Genomic DNA, 17,035 nt, shown 5'->3' on the forward strand with positions numbered 1-17,035 from the left:
TGGCAGAAGAAATGACAGAAAGGGAGTTCAGAATGTACATAATTAAAATGATCAGGGAAGGAAATGATGAGATGTAAGAGCAAATGCAGGCACTGAATGATCGCACCAATCGACAGTTAAAAGAGCAAATACAGGAAGCAAAAGATCATTTCAATAAAGAGTTAGAGATATTGAAAAAAAACCAAACAGAAATTCTTGAAATGAAGGAAACAATAAACCAAATTAAGAACTGCATAGAAAGTATAACCAATAGGATTGAACACCTGGAAGACAGAACCTCAGACATTGAAGACAAAATATTTAACCTTGAAAACAAAGTGGACCAAACAGAGAAGATGGTAAGAAATCATGAACAGAATCTACAAGAACTATGGGATATCATGAAAAGGCCAAATTTAAGAATTATTGGGATTGAGGAAGGCTTAGAGAAACAAACCAAAGGAATGAACAATCTATTCAATGAAATAATATCAGAAAATTTCCCAAATCTGAAGAATGAAATGGAAGATCAAGTACAAGAGGCTTATAGGACTCCAAATATACAAAATTACAACAGACCCACACCAAGGCACATTATAATGAAAATACCTAACATACAAAATAAAGACAGAATTTTAAAGGCTGTGAGAGAAAAGAGCCAAATTACATTCAAGGGGAAACCAATACGGTTATCGCAGATTTTTCAATCCAGACCCTAAAAGCTAGAAGGGCCTGGAACAACATTTTTCAAGCCCTGAAAGAAAATGGATGCCAACCAAGAATCTTATACCCAGCAAAACTTACATTCAAATTTGACGATGAAATAAAATCCTTCCATGATAAACAAAAGCTAAAAGAATTTACAAAAAGAAAGCTGGCATTACAGAACATTCTCAGCAAAATATTCCATGAGGAAGAGATGAAAAACAAAGAAGCAAATCAGCAACGGGAGGAATTATCCTAAAGGAATCGTCAAATAAAGGAAGAACCCACTCGTGTCAAAAAAATAAATAAATAAATAAAATGAGCCAAATGGCCAGTAATACAAATCATATCTCAATAATAACCCTGACTATTAATGGACAGAACTCATCAATCAAAAGACATAGACTGTCAGATTGGATTAAAAAGAAAGATCCAACAATATGTTGCCTTCAAGAGAGTCACATCATAGAAAGAGATACCCATAGACTAAAGGTGAAAGGATGGGGAAAAACATACCAGGCACATGGACTCAGCAAAAAAGCTGGAGTATCCATCCTCATTTCAGATAATGTGGACTGCAAGCCAAAGTTAGTCAGAAGAGATAAAGAAGGACATTACATACTGCTTAAGGGAAGCATAAATCAGCAAGATATAACAATCATAAACATCTATGCCCCACACAGTGGCTCATCCATGTACGTCAAACAAATCCTTCTCAATTTCAGAAACCAAATAGACCATAACACAATAACACTAGGTGATTTTAACACGCCTCTCTCACCACTAGACAGATCTTCCAAACAAAAATTGAACAAAGAAACCATAGATCTCAATAACACAATCAACAATTTAGACTTAACGGACATTTATAGAATATACCATCCAACCAAGAGCGAATACACTTTCTTCTCAGCAGCACATGGATCCTTCTCTAAAATAGACCATATATTATGCCACAAAGCTAATGTAAGCAAATACAAGAAGATAGAGACACTACCTTGTATTCTATCAGATCATAATGGATTGAAATTAGAAATAAATGAAAGAGTAAAAAACAGAAGCTACTCCAACATCTGGAGATTAAACAATATGCTATTACATGATGAATGGATAACAGAAGATATTAGGAAGGAAATTAAGAAATTCTTAGAGGTAAATGAGAACAAAGAAACATCATATCAAAATCTCTGGGACACTATGAAAGCAGTACATAGAGGAAAATTTATTTCATGGAGCGCATTCAATAAAAGAAGTAAAACTCAACAAATAAACGACCTAACACTACAGCTCAAAGCCCTAGAAAAAGAAGAACAGACCAGCACCAAAAGTAGTAGAAGACAGGAAATAGTTAAACTCAGAGCTGAAATCAACGAAACTGAAACAAAAGAAACAATACAAAAAATTGACAAAATAAATAGTTGATTCTTTGAAAAAATTAACAAAATTGATAAACCCTTAGCCACTCTAACAAAGAGAAGACGAGAAAAAACCCAAATCACTAAAATTCGGAATGAACAAGGAAATATCACAACAGACAGGATTGTAATACAAAACATAATTAGAAGCTATTTTGAAAATCTATACTCCAACAAAATAGAAAATTTCGAGGACATCAACAGGTTTCTAGAGACATATGAATTGCCTAAAATGAACGAGGAGGACATACACAATTTAAATAGACCAATTTCAAGTAATGAAGTAGAAGAGGTCATCAAAAGCCTACCAACAAAGAAAAGTCCAGGACCAGATGGGTTCTCAGCCAAGGTCTACAAAACCTTTAAAGAAGAGCTCATTCCAATACTTCTCGAAGTGTTCCATGAAATAGAAGAGGAGGGAACCCTCCCAAACTCATTCTATGAAGCCAATATTACCCTGATACCAAAACCAGACAGAGACACATCGAGGAAAGAAAATATCAGACCAATATCATTAACGAACATTGACGCAAAAATTCTCAACAAAATTTTAGCAAATCACAAGCAAAAATGTGTTAAAAAGATAGTGCACCATGATCAAGTGGGTTTCATCCCAGAGATGCAAGGTTGGTTCAACATCAGGAAATCAATAAATGTAATTCACCGTATCAATAGACTTAAAGTCAAGAATCACATGATTATTTCAATAGATGCAGAAAAAGCATTTGATAGAATACAGCATCCCTTCATGCTCAAAACACTAGAAAAAATAGGGATAGTGGGAACATTCCTTAACATTGTAAAGGCCATCTACACTAAGCCCATGGCCAATATTATTCTAAATGGTGAAAAACTGAAAGCATTCCCCTAAAAACTGGTACAAGACAGGGTTGCCCCCTTTCACCACTTCTATTCAACATCTTACTTGAAATGCTAGCCAGAGCAATTAGAGAGACCAAAGAAATTAAAGGAATACGAATAGGAAAAGAAGAACTCAAACTATCCCTATTTGCTGATGATATGATTATATACTTAGAGGAACCAGGAAATTCCACCAGGAAACTTTTAGAACTCATAAGTGAATTCAGTAAAGTAGCAGGTTACAAGATCAATGCTCATAAATCCAATGCATTTTTATACATAAGTGATGAATCCTCAGAAAGAGAAATTATGAAAACTACCCCATTCACAATAGCATCGAAAAAAAATAAAATACTTGGGAATCAATCTCACGAAAGAGATGAAAGACCTCTACAATGAGAACTACAGAACACTAAAGAAAGAAATTAACGAAAACCTTAGAAGATGGAAAGATCTCCCATGTTCTTGGATAGGCAGAATTAATATTGTCAAAATGGCCATACTACCAAAAGTGCTATACAGATTCAATGCAATTCCAATTAAAATCCCAATGATGTACCCTACAGAAATAGAGCAAGCAATCATGAAATTCATCTGGAAGAATAAGAAACCCAGAATAGCTAAAGCAATCCTTAGCAGGAAAAATGAAGCAGGGGGTATCGCAATACCAGAACTTCAACTTTACTACAAAGCAACAGTAACAAAGACGGCATAGTATTGGTACCAAAATAGACAGGTAGATCAATGGTACAGAATAGAGGACATGGACACAAACCCAAATAAATACAACTTTCTCATACTAGACATAGGTGCCAAAATATGCAATGGACAAAAGATAGCCTCTTCAACAAATGGTGCTGGGAGAATTTCTAAATCCATATGCAACAGAATGAAACTAAACCCATATCTCTCACCCCGCACAAAACTCAACTCCAAATGGATTAAGGACCTCAGAATCAGACCAGAGACCCTGCAGATTATAGAAGAAAAAGTAGGTCCAAATCTTCAATATGTCGGCCTAGGACCAAACTTCCTCAACAGGACTCCCATAGCACAAGAAATAAAAGCAAGAATCAATAACTGGGATAGATTCAAACTAAAAAGCTTTCTCTCAGCAAAGGAAACTATCAGCAATGTGAAGAAAGAGCCTACAGAGTGGGAGAATATCTTTGCCAATCATACTTCAGATAGAGCACTAATCTCCAGAATCTATAAAGAACTCAAAAAACTCTACACCAAGAATACAAATAATCCAATCGACAAATGGGCTAAGGAAATGAGCAGACACTTCACAAAAGAAGATGTACAAGCAATCAACAAACATATGAAAAAATGTTCAACATCTCTAGTAATAAGAGAAATGCAAATCAAAACCACCTTAAAATTCCATCTCACCCCAATTAGAATGGCAATTATCAAAAATACAAGCAACAACAGATGTTGGTGAGGATGTGGGGAGAAAGGTACACTCATACATTGCTGGTGGGGCTGCAAATTAGTGCAGCCACTCTGGAAAGCAGTGTGGAGATTCCTTAGAAAACTTGGAATGGAACCACCATTTGACCCAGTTATCCCACTCCTTGGCCTATACCCAAAGGACTTAAAATCAGCATACTACAGAGATACAGCCACATCAATGTTCATAGCTGCTCAATTCACAATAGCCAGACTGTGGAACCAACCTAGATGTCCTTCAATTGATGAGTGGATAAAGAAACTGTGGTATATATATACAATGGAATATTACTCTGCCATAAAGAATGATAAAATTATGGCATTTGCAGGAAAATGGATGAATTGGAGACTATCATGCTAAATGAGATAAGGCAGTCTCAAAAAACTAAAGGACGAATGATCTCGCTGATAAGTGGATGATGACACATGGGGGGGTGGGAGGAGTTAGTGTTAGGGTTAGGGTTAGGGAGGGGGGCAAGAATGGAGGAAGAAAGGACTCTATAGAGGGAAAAGAAGGGTGGGAGGGGTGGGGGGGAAGGGAAAAAATAATAGAATGAATCAAACATTACCATATGTAAATTTATGATTATACAAATGGTATGCCTTTAACCCATGTACAAACAGACAAACAACATGTATCCCATTTGTTCACAATAAAAAAAATAAATAAATTCAAGTACATCTTGAAAAAAAAAATGAAAGTTAAGTGAAAATTCCCACTGGTTATTTCAGCCCAGGTGGGACTGATTCTGCTGCCTTTTAGCTCAATAAAGGATGAGTTTTGAAAGCCTTCATATACAGGTCAAGAGAGCCAGGAATTGGTTATTCATGGTTCCTTATACCTGTATTATTCATGAACAATTTAGAGGTCTAAAAACTTACTTCTAAAGTTTATGATTTCCTCAGTGATATGGAAAGGTAATTGCAATGGGAAAAATTTGAATACAACCATGTGGAGAATGCAGATTTTATGCAAGTACTTATAGAAGCCCAGCCTATCTACATCAATGAACCATTTGGTTTAGTTTGAGGAGATCTGAGCTCCAGATGTGGTTCATGTTTCCTAATCTGACCTTCCTTCTAGATAACCCTGTGCCTTTGAGGGCTTCCTAATTTCACACTAAACTCCAGTGTCCCATGACAGTGTCAGTGACATCTCATATTTTGTTAACTTTGGATCAAGGTGGTAGCAAGCGATTTGAAACAAAGTGGGTATCACCTGCTCGTTCTCCATGTTGCACAACCCATATCCTGTGTAACTGCTATGCTTAGGATGGAAAATAAGTATCTGAAGGCTTAAAATTTTAGCTGCAGCTTCCTGGTGGATGATTGACAGTGGGCACCAGTGGGAGATTGATGCCACCCTTTCAACTAGGGTCTCATGTCTTATGGCTGGCAAGGTCTAAGTCACAGCTCAGGTTTACAGGTCACACTTCCTATTTGTCAGCTAGAGGAACATTGGGAAGCACACAAACACAATTGGTAGATCAACAAGCAAGCGTGTGGCTGTTGGGAATAGATAGCTTTATAACTCCATATTCCCTGAGAAGGAGAGTTTTGCGAGGACAAAGAAAGGGAACCACTCCACCTCCCTACCCTCCAACACATACACTCTCATCACCACCCTGTGCCGAATGGGAACATTTTCAGGCCCCAGTTATGATTTAAACGAAGCACACCACACCAATATTGTGCGGTGCCATCTGTTATTTTATATTTCACGAAATTTGGCCAGTTTTGAAATATTATAATTATATCTCTTACATTACGTATGCAACGCAGACATTTTCTGAAACATAAATACAGTATGTGGGAAATGTGACTGTATTTATAGCCATTGGCTGCTGGAAAGCAAAGGGCAGCTGGCACCCATCGAGAGTCTGGAGAACACAGCCTGCCAAAGGAGCAGAGCCTCCAGGTCGGAAGCTTGCCTCCCCACACCCCAAGGATGAGCTTGCCTCATCCTTGAAGGGTCCACTGCTCACAGCAGCCCAGACCCCTGCTGATTCTCTAAGGAAGATTGTACCTTCCATATTTCCAATATTCAAAGGCCAAGTATGTCTCCCTCCCTTAGGCTGCAGTCGATAGACGCAGTCACATTCAGTGGTGCCCAGGGACAGGGGATGGGCACAGAAGGGGTCTAGCCCTGAAGACAGCTGTTCCATCCCAGACGTTCCCTTCAGCAGTGCTGTTGAGGAGAACAATGGGTCAGGAGGAAGGCACGATCTTCAGAGTCAAGGGTTGGATAGAACAGCAGTTCTTATGTGGGATCCTTGTCCAGGGACCATCATGCCCCTGAACCCTCGGATCACCTGCTAGTTTCTTCAAAGGAGTATAATTAGAGATTCGTAATTCCTTGGGTTTGTGTGTCAGGAGGTATAGGAGAATGGTCGGACCTACTTAAGGTCTCAAAGGGTGTGTTCTGGGATTGATTTTATCTTCAAAGAAAAAAATGGTGTTGTTTACTTGATTGTTGTTTTTTCTTCAAAACACTGTGAAGTGCTTTGCCATAGCAAAGCGAAAAAAGCAAATGACAAGCATTTGAGTTTTCCTTTCTGTCTCTCCAAAACAAAGGCATTATTCACTGATGAGAGCTATTTGATAACTTCAGGCATTTCCGTCATGGTTTTTACACTTATCCTTAGGAGTTCATACAAACCTTTCTCTTAGAACACTCACAACGACTGTACTGGACAATCCAGCCCAGGGAGTTTCATTGGCACTGCATCTTTTTTTTTTTTTTAATTATATAAGCTAGTCCCTAACATTTAAAAATCAGAAATTTACACATAAAAGCCAGTTACTCTTGAAAAATCATAAGAGCTGGCATCATTGGAAGTGTATTTCTGCCCAGCAACAATCTGCCTGCTCTAAGTAGCAGCTGCCCCCTTTGGAATACAGTGTTCCTCCATTTACCCACCCTCTGCCCCTCCCACTGGCCCTTCACTCATTCATGTCACCTCCCCGGCCCTTGTAGTCACTTGTGCTTTTAACTTCCACAAGTAGGCAATCAACCCTCTTGGAGAAATACAGGCTAGGAAATTAAGATAACTTTTTTTTCTTGATGTAAAGTTGGTGAAGCATTAAAATATATATCCATAAACTCTCTAACAGGAAATTAAGCTGAAATATACAAGCCTCTCTGATTTTTTAAAAAACTTTCTAAAAATGAAAATATAAATCTCTTCCATATCCCTTATTCTGCCATATTTTAGTCATCGGTTTATTTATCACTTTTTTACCAAGACTGTTGGTAAAGCAGTTTTATGGCAAGAGCCAAGTTAATTTTCCTTTGCACACCACTGTCTATAATAATGCTTGGCATAAAGTAGGCCATAATATTCAGCAGACGGGAAAGAGTTACCAAAGTCAGTGAGTCTGAGCTAGACTGAGTCTGAAAGTTTCCATTATCAGTCAAAGGATATATAGGATTCTTCTGATTCTATAAGGACCAAATACAATGGGATGCATGTCCTGGTTGACCCATAAATGCTCTAAGACTGTCTCTCTCCTCTCTCTCTCTCCCCCTCCTTCTCTTTCTCTCTCCCACTCATCAGCTTTGTTGCTTCCTAATGGAAACTGGGAAAGGCAATTGGATGCCCATGTTCCAACATGTGTTTTCAATAAGAGGAAGCAGAGCACAAAGTGAAATAACTCTGATCCCAAGAAGATAGAGAGCTATTGGTGGAATGATTTGGTTGGATGCTCCAAAGACCTGCCTTAGGGATAAAAGAGCCCCAGGAGGCACTAATAAAAAAGAAGCTCTTAGAAAAATCTCTGAATACCCATAAAACTCCCATGAGAATCAAACAAGCAGTAAGAGAGCAAATTGAGAGCCACCAAATCCTTATCCTATAGCATACCTAACTCCAGATAGAACCATGTGTGCGGGCTTATCAAATTAAATCTATCTATCATTTATCTATGTGTATATGTGTGTACAAAATATGTATAAATGCAAAATACATATAAAATCCTGTTACTGGCTGTACTGATATATTAGGATTTCATAAATTCTACATGAAGACTAAAATTTACCTTCAGTCCCCCAGAAGGCATTTTCCCACAGGAGTTTTCAATAAACCAGATACATTCTACGATACCCTTAGACTAACACTCTGTGAACATGGGCACACACAACAGTAATATCAGAGAAAAAAGCAAAAGCCCTTTCCTGTCAACCTCCCAAGACCTCAGTACCTCTTATCTGGATTTCTAGAGTCTGCAGACTGACTAGTATTCTTGACTCCAAATCTGCACCATTTCAAACAAGTTCTCCTTCCTGTTCCTAAGTCAAACTTTCTTCAAACACCATCCGATGACATTGTCACACTTCCACATAAAGCTATTCATTGTTGCCCAGGGTCTGACATTTATATACATCCAATCAGAATTTATGCCTAGCATTTGCCAGGAACCCAGCGTAAATGTTCAATTTTTTTTTAGTTTAGGAGACTGGTCCTAGGCCACCTCTTCAACATTACTTCTTACTTCTCACCTACTTTGCTTCATACACTCCTATCAAATCCAAAAACTTGGACAGTTCCACAGTCATTCACACACGCTACGACCTTTCCTGGAGTATGCCTCTCTCACATTCTCTTCTACCTCATTCCTTTTTATTCCTCAAGTTCTCTTACTCTGAGGCCTCCTATGCACAGTCTAGTGTTAGATAGTTTATGCATGCATATGCATAACACAAACACAACACAAACACAAACACAAGTGGAAACACCTGACTTTTGCTTTTCTAAATGCCTAGTAAATTGTACTCACCCCGATTTGGGGACAAGAAAATGACCTTGATCTTCAATCCAAAGATCTTTTATTTTTAGTCAGCTGACTATTACCCTTTGGGATCTTATGTGGCAAATGGTACCAACTTATTGTGGATTCTTTCTGCATCTAAATCCAAGTCAATGCCTAACTTGGCATCCTGATTAACTCAGCTACTATTGAACGAACAGTTACATGGAGTAACCAGTGAGCCTCAGAATTTTGGTTTTTTGAGACAGTCTCTAGTTTTTCAGAAACTTTTGATCTGACTCAATCAAAGAAACTGTCATGCCTGTCACAACCCCATCAAAGACCCAACTCTGCCCCCCGCACTAAGCTGAAATATACTTTCTGATCTTGACTCAATTGGCCCTGACCACTTTATTTAAAATAGCAGGTACTCCACCCTTATTATTCTGTAACTCCTCACCATGTTTTTCTTCTCTTCATAATACTTTTCATTAGGTTTGTCTATTTTCCACCTCCCCCACAAGGATATAAGTAGGCACTTTGTCTTATTCGCTGTGCATCCCCAGTCCATAATAGATGCCCAATGTATACTTGTTGAAAGAATGAAGGAATGAATGTCAGCACAAGGTAAGACACTGAGAATTTGATGAAGCTACTACAAGTAGGAGCCGTCTTTACCAATGTGTACATTTATTCTTCCTATAATAATAATCCTTTTTTTAAGAGTAATAAATCTACTCTCACTTAACTGATTTCAATGACAGGTGGTTAGAATTGTGGTTTATGCTTTCAGTAAATACTCAATAGGAAGTAGAAAAAAAATCACATAATCTAAAGGGAAGAGAATGAGGCAAAAGCTAAGATCTGGACCGTAGGTAGTCCACAAACTGGTATGATCTCCATTCAGGAAACCCTTTTTCTCCTTCAGGCCTGGTTTTTGAATCTATCCTAGAAGATCCCAAAACTCTGTGGAAATACCTCCACAGAACATTTGATATTTTCACTCTCCCTTCTCTTCACCATTCCAGATAGTGACCCAGAGCTGCCTAGCAGAGTGTGTGACTCTGTTCTCTATATTTTCAGCTAGTGCCTTGCAAAGATAGCCGGTGCATGTTAAGTGGAATAACATAAAATCTGAGCTCAGGTTGATGCAATAGAAAGAACACAAGACTTAAAAGATTTGTGCTTCTTCACAGAAGAAATATGAATGGTCAACAAGTATATGAAAAAATATTCAATATCTCTTGCAACTAGAGAAATGAAAATTAAAACCACACTGTGAGTTCTCTCTCACAGTGAGATTCTATCTCACTCCAGTCAGAATGACAATTATCAAAAATATAAGTAATACTAATTATTGGTGAGAATGTGGGGGAAAAGGTACATTTATATACTTCTGGAGGGACTGCAAATTGGTGCAACCACTCTGGAAAGCAGTATAAGATTCATCAGAAAACTTGGAATGGAACCACCATTTGACCCAGATATTCCACTCCTCAGTTTATATCCAACAGACTTAAAATCAGCAGACTATATTTATACAGACACATCAATGTTTATAGCAGCTCAATTAACAATAGGTAAGCTATGGAACCAACCTAGATGCCCTTCAACTAATGAATGGGTAAAGAAAATGTGGATGCATACACAGTGGAATATTAGACATAAAGAAGAAATAAATCATGGCATTTGCTGGTAAATGAATGGACCTGTAGACTATCATGCTAAGTTAAATAAGTCAATTGCAAAAATCCAAAGGCCAAATATTCTCTCTGAAATGTGGAAGATAAGACACAATAAGGCAGGGGAGGAGGGCAGAATATAAGTTCATTGGATTAGACAAAGGGAATGAAGGAAGAGGAGAGGATATGGGAATAGGAAAGACAGTAGACGGAATTGGACATAACTTTTGTTTTTTTAAATTTATTTTGATTCATTATAAACAAATGGGGTAAAACTTATTTCTCTGGTTGCACATGAAAAAGAGTCATACCATTTGTGTAATCATACATGTACAAAGGTAATGATGTTTGTCTCAATCTGTTATTGACCCCTTCCCCCCACGACTCCCACCCCTCTTTCCTCTATACAATCCACGCTTCCTCCATTCTTGCCTCCCTCCCACCCCCCATTATGTTTCATCATCCACTTATCAGAGAGATCATTTGTCCTTTGCTTTTTTGGGATTGGCTTATCTCACTTAGCATGATATTCTCCAACTGCATCCATTTGCCTGAAAATGCCATAATTGTATTCTTCTCCATGGCTGAGTAATATTCCATTGTGTATATATACCACAGTAACTTTATCCATTCGTCAATTGAAGGGCATCTAGGTTAGTGCCACAATGTAGCTATTGTGAATTGAGAAGCTATGAACATTGTTGTGGCTGTATCTCTGTAGTATGCTGATTTTAAGTCTTTTAGATATAGGCCGAGGAGTGGGATAGCTGGGTCAAATGGTGGTTCCATTTCAAGTTTTCTAAGGAATCTCCACACTGCTTTCCAGCTTGGCTGCACTAATTTGCAACCCCACCAACAATGTATGAGTGTACCTTTTTCCCCCATCCTCTCCAACACCTATTGTTGCTTATATTCTTGATAATCGCCATTCTAATTGGGGTGAGATGAAATCTTAGGGTAGTTTCGATTTGCACGGCTCTTATTACTAAAGATGTTGAACATTTTTTCATATGTTTGTTGATTGCTTGTAGATCTTCTTCTGTGAAAGTGTCTGTCATATCCTTAGCCCATTTTTTGATTGAGTTACTTGTATTCTTCATGTAGAGTTTTTGAGTTCTTTATATATTCTGGAGATTAGTACTCTATCTGAAGTATGTGTGGCAAAGATTTTCTCCCACTCTGTAGGCTCTTTCTTCACATTGCTGATAGTTTCCTTTGCTGAGAAAAAGTTTTTTTAGTTTGAATCTATCCCAATTATTGATTCCTGCTTTTATTTCTTGTGCTTTGGGAGTCCTGTTAAGGAAGTCTGATCCTAAGCCAACATGATGAAGATTTGGACCTAGTTTTTCTTCTGTAAGGTGCAGGGTCTCTGGTCTGATTTCAAGGTCCTTGATCCATTGTGAGTTGAGTTTTGTGCAGGGTGAGAGATAGGGGTTTAATTTCATTCTGTTGCATATGGATTTCCAGTTTTCCCAGCACCATTTGTTGAAGAAGTTATCTTTTCTCCATTATATATTTTTGGCACCTTTGTCTAGTATGAGAAAATTGTATTTATTTGGGTTTGTCTCTGTGTCCTCTATTCTGTACAATTGAGCTACATGTCTATTTTGGTGCCAATACCATACCATTTTTGTTACTATTGCTCTGTAATATAGTTGAAGTTCTGGTATTGCGATACCCCCTGCTTCATTCTTCCTGCTAAGGATTGCTTTAGCTATTCTGGGTCTCTTATTCTTCCAAATTAATTTCATGATTGCTTGCTCTATTTCTATGAGGTTTGTCATTGGGATTTTAATTGGAATTGCATTGAATTTGTATAGCACTTTTGGTAGTATTGCCATTTTGACAATATTAATTCTGCCTATCCAAGAACGTGGGAGATCTTTCCATCCTCTAAGGTTTTCTTTAATTTCTTTCTTTAGTGTTCTGTAGTTCTCATTGTAGAGGTCTTTCACCTCTTTCGTTAGATTAATTCCCAAGTATTTTTATTGTTTTTCTTGAGGCTATGGTGAATGGGGTAGTTTTCCTAAATTCTCTTTCAGAGGATTCATCACTTATGAATAAAAATGCATTACATTTATGAGCATTTATTTTATATCCTGATACTTTACTGAATTCATTTATGAGTTCTAGAAGTTTTTCTGGTGGAATTTTTTGACTCCTCTAAATATAGAATCATGTCATCGGCAAATAAGGATAGTTTGAGTTTTTCTTTTCCTATTTGTATCCCTTTAATTTCTTTGGTCTGTCTAATTGCTCTGGCTCCTATTTCATGGACAATGTTGAATAGAAGTGGTGAAAGAGGGCATCACTGCCTTTTTCCAGTTTTTAGGGGAAATGCTTTCAATTTTTCTCCATTTAGAATGAAATATCATACAATGGACTGTAGGCCGAGCATAGACAGCCTTTACAATGTTGAGGAATGTTCCTACTATCCCTATTTTTTCTAGAGTTTTGAGCATGAGAGTGTGCTGTATTTTATCAAATGCTTTTTCTGCATCTATTGAAATAATCATGTGATTCTTAACTTTAAGTCTGTTGATATGGTGAATTACATTTATTGATTTCTGGATGTTGAACCAACCTTGCATCCCTGGGACAAAACCCACTTGATCATGGTGCACTATCTTTTTAATATGTTTTTGTATGCAATTTGCTAAAATTCTGTTAAGAATTTTTGCATCTATGTTCATTAGGGATACTGGTCTGAAATTTTCTTTCCTTGATGTGTCTCTGTCTGGTTTTGGTATCAGGGTGATATTAGCTTCATAGAGTGAGTTTGGAAGGGTTCCCTCCTTTTCCATTTCATGGAATACTTTGAGGAGTATTGGAATGAGCTCTTCTTTGAAGGTTTTGTAGAACTCAGCTGAGAATCCATCTGGTTCCGGACGTTTCTTTGTTGGTAGGCTTTTGATGATTGTTATTTCATTGCTTGAAATTGATCTATTTAAATTGTGTATGTCCTCCTGATTCAGTTTGGTTAGATCATATATTTCTAGACACCCGTTGATGTCTTCAAAATTTTCTATTTTGTTGGAGTACAGATTTTCAAAATAGCTTCTAATTATGTTTTGTATTTCAATCATGTCTGTCATGATATTTCCTTTTTCATCCTGAATTTTAGTAATTTGAGTTTTCTGTCTCCTTCTCTTTGTTAGTGTGGCTAAGGGTTTATCAATTTTACTTATTTTTTTCAAAGAACCAACTTTTTATTCTATTTTTTCAATTGTTTCTTTTGTTTCTATTTCATTGATTTCAGCTCTGATGTTAAATATTTCCAGTCTTCTACTACTTTTTTTGTTCATCTGTTCTTCTTTTTCTAGGACTTTGACCTGTAGTGTTAGGTGATTTATTTGTTGACTTTTCCTTGTTTTATTGAATGCACTCCATGAAATGAATTTTCCTCTTAGTACTGCTTTCATAGTGTCCCAAAGATTTCGATATGTTGTATCTCTGTTCTTGTTTACCTCTAAGAATTTTTTTTATTTTCCACCTGATGTCTTCTGTTATCCATGTACCATTCAATAGCATATTATTTAATCTCCAGGTGTTGGAGTAGTATCTGTTTTTTATTTTGTCATTCATTACTGATTTCATTCCATTATGATCTGATAGAATATAAGGTAGTATCTCTATCTTCTTGTATTTACTAACAGTAGCTTTGTGGCATAACATGGTTTATTTTAGAGAAGGATTCATGTGCTGCTGAGAAGAATGTGTATTCACTCATTGATGGATGGAATATTCTATATGTCTGTTAAGTCTAAATTATCAATTGTGCTATTGAGATCTATGGTTTCTTGGTTCAATATTTGTTTGGAAGATATGTCCAGTGGTGAGAGAGGTGTGTTAAAGTCATCTAGTATTATTGTGATGTGGTCTATTTGGTTCTTGGAATTGAGAAGGATTTATTTGACGTACACAAATGGGCCATTGTTTGGGGCATAAATATTTACGATCATTATGTCTTCCTGATTTATGGTTCCCTTAAGCAGTATGAAATGTCCTTCTTTATCCCTTCTGACAAACTTTGGCTTGAAGTCCATTTTATCTGATATAAGGATCAATACACCTACTTTTTTACCGAGTCCATGTGCATGGTATGTTTTTCCCCATCCTTTCACCTTTAGTCTGTGGGTATCTTTTTCTATGAGTCTCCTGAAGGCAGCATATTATTGGGTCTTTCTTTTTAATCCAATCTGCCATTATGTGTCTTTTGATTGACGAGTTCAGGCCATTAGTGTTCAGGGTTATTATTGAGATGTGATTTTTATTCCTGGTCATTTTGGCTTATTTTTGGTTTTTAATTTGACTTGTTTCTCCTTTATTTCGCTATTTCTTTAGGGTAGTTCCTCCCTTTGCTGACTTACATTGTTGTTTTTCATTTCTTCCTCATGAAATATTTTGCTGAGAATGTTTTGTAGTGTTGGCTTTCTATCTGTAAATTCTTTTAGCTTTTGTTTATCATGGAAGGATTTTATTTCATCATAAAATCTGAATGTAAGTTTTGCTGGGTATAAGATTCATGGTTCTTTATGGCTGAGTAATATTCCATTGTATATATATACCACAGTTTCTTTATCCACTCATCAATTGAAGGGCATCTAGGTTGGTTCCACAGTCTGGCTATTGTGAATTGAGCAGCTATGAACATTGATGTGGCTGTATCAAAGGACGAATGATATCACTAATAAGTGGAGGATGACACATAATGGGGGGGAGGGAAGGGTTAGTGTTAGGGTTAGAGTTAGGGTTAGGGAGGGGGACAAGTATGGAGGAAGGAACTACTGTATAGAGGGTAAAGAGGGGTGGGAGGGGTGGGGGGAAGGGAAAAAATAACAGAATGAATCAAACAACATTACTCTATGTAAATTTATGATTACACAAATGGTATGCCTTTACGCCATGTGCAAACAGAGAAACAACATGTATCCCATTTGTTTACAATAAAAAAAAAAAAAAAAAAAGATTCATGGTTGGCATCCATTTTCTTTCAGAGCTTGAAAAGTGTTTTTCCAGGTACTTTAAGCTTTTATGGTCTGGGTTGAGAAATCTGCTGATATCCATCTTGGTTTCCCCCTGAATATAATTTGATTTTTTTCTCTTGCAGCCTTTAAAACTCTATCTTTATTATGTATGTTAGTTATTATCATTATAATGTGCCTTGTTCTGATGTAATTTTGTACATTTTTTGTCCTATAAGCCTCTTGTATTTGATTTTCCAATTCATTCTTCAGATTCGGAAGTTTTCTGATATTATTTCATTGAATAGATTGTTCATTCCTTTGGTTTGTTTCTCTAAGCCTTCCTCAATCCCAATAATTCTTTTTTTTTTTTTTTTTTTTTTTTTTTTTTTTTTTTGCAGTAGTGGGGATTGAACTCAGATCTTTGTGCTTGCAAGGCAAGCACCCTACCAGCTGAGCTATCTCCCCAGCCCTGCAACAATTCTTAAATTTGGTCTTTTCATGATATTCCATAATTCTTGGAGATTCTGTTCATGATTTCTCACCATCTTCTCTGTTTGGTCAACTTTGTTTTCAAGATTAAATATTTTATCTTCAATGTCTGAGGTTCTGTCTTCCAGGTGTTCTATCCTATTAGTTATGCTTTTGATGGAGTTTTTAATTTGGTTTATTGTTTCCTTCATTTCAAGAATTTCTGGTATTTTGTTTTTTGTTTTTTGTTTTTCAGAATCTTCTTTGCTTCCTGAATTTGCTGTCTTAACTTTTGATTGGGCGATCATTCAATGCCTGCATTTGTTCTCTTATCTCATCATGAGCTTCTCTGATCATTTTAATTATGTACACTCTAAACTCCCTTTCAGACATTTCTTCTGCCATGATGTCATTGGATTTTATTGATGCAGCATCTAGGTTTGTTTGGGACACTTTCTTCCCTTGTTTTCTCATATTGCTCATGTATCCTCCCCTCTCCTTGTCTTCAGTAGCCTGAAGTCTTGGAGGAACATGATAATGCAGTGACCCAAAAAGTATGCTGCCCCTCTAGGGATAGTGGACTCCAGGTGGGGTATATTTCCTGCTAGTGGGCAGAGGCACCTCCATGTGTTGACAGATGGTCAGCCGCAGGGGCACTAGACTGTGGACTGGGTCCTGGCTGGTCTGGTCCCAGCTCTCAGGGCCTACTTCCCCAGCAGGTAAGTCTCACCTGGTGACTGTCAGGACATAAATTTTC

The sequence above is a fragment of the Sciurus vulgaris genome (assembly GCF_902686455.1).
Source record: "Sciurus vulgaris genome assembly, chromosome: 11".
Lineage (NCBI taxonomy): Eukaryota > Metazoa > Chordata > Mammalia > Rodentia > Sciuridae > Sciurus > Sciurus vulgaris.